Genomic DNA, 544 nt, shown 5'->3' with positions numbered 1-544 from the left:
AATTCCCTTAGTTTCTGTTTATCTGGAAATCTAATTTCACCATCATATTTGAGGGACAATTTTGCTGGGTATATAATTCTTGGCTGAAAATTTTTCTCTATCATGGTTTTATATATACTATCCCTTTGTCTTCTTGCTTGCATGGTCTCTGCTAAGAAATTAGAGCTTATTCTTACTGGCTGACCTTTGTATGTAACTTTTTGTTTCTCCCGTGCTGCTCTCAGGATTCTGTCTTCGTCCTTGGTTTTGGTGAGTTTGATGATGATATGTCTCTGTGATTTTCTTTTGGGGTTTATCCTGTTTCGGGTTTGTTGGACTTCCTGAATGAATATGTTCTCCTCTTTCATCATACCAGGGAAGTTCTCCTCCAGCAAATCTTGGGTGATTTTCTCAGTGCTTTTATTTTTCTCTTCCTGTTCTGGAATTCCAATGACACATAGATTATTTCTTTTGATGGTATCCCACATAAACCTTAGGCTTTCTTTATTTTGTTTTGATTTTTTTTCTGACTGATCCCTTTCTAAAGAAGTATTTAGGTATTTTT

Source organism: Orycteropus afer, unplaced genomic scaffold (genome assembly GCF_000298275.1).
Source record: "Orycteropus afer afer isolate SDZICR_OR568_19922 unplaced genomic scaffold, OryAfe1.0 scaffold00157, whole genome shotgun sequence".
Classification (NCBI taxonomy): Eukaryota; Metazoa; Chordata; class Mammalia; order Tubulidentata; family Orycteropodidae; genus Orycteropus; species Orycteropus afer.
Note: the sequence above shows the minus strand (reverse complement) of the source record.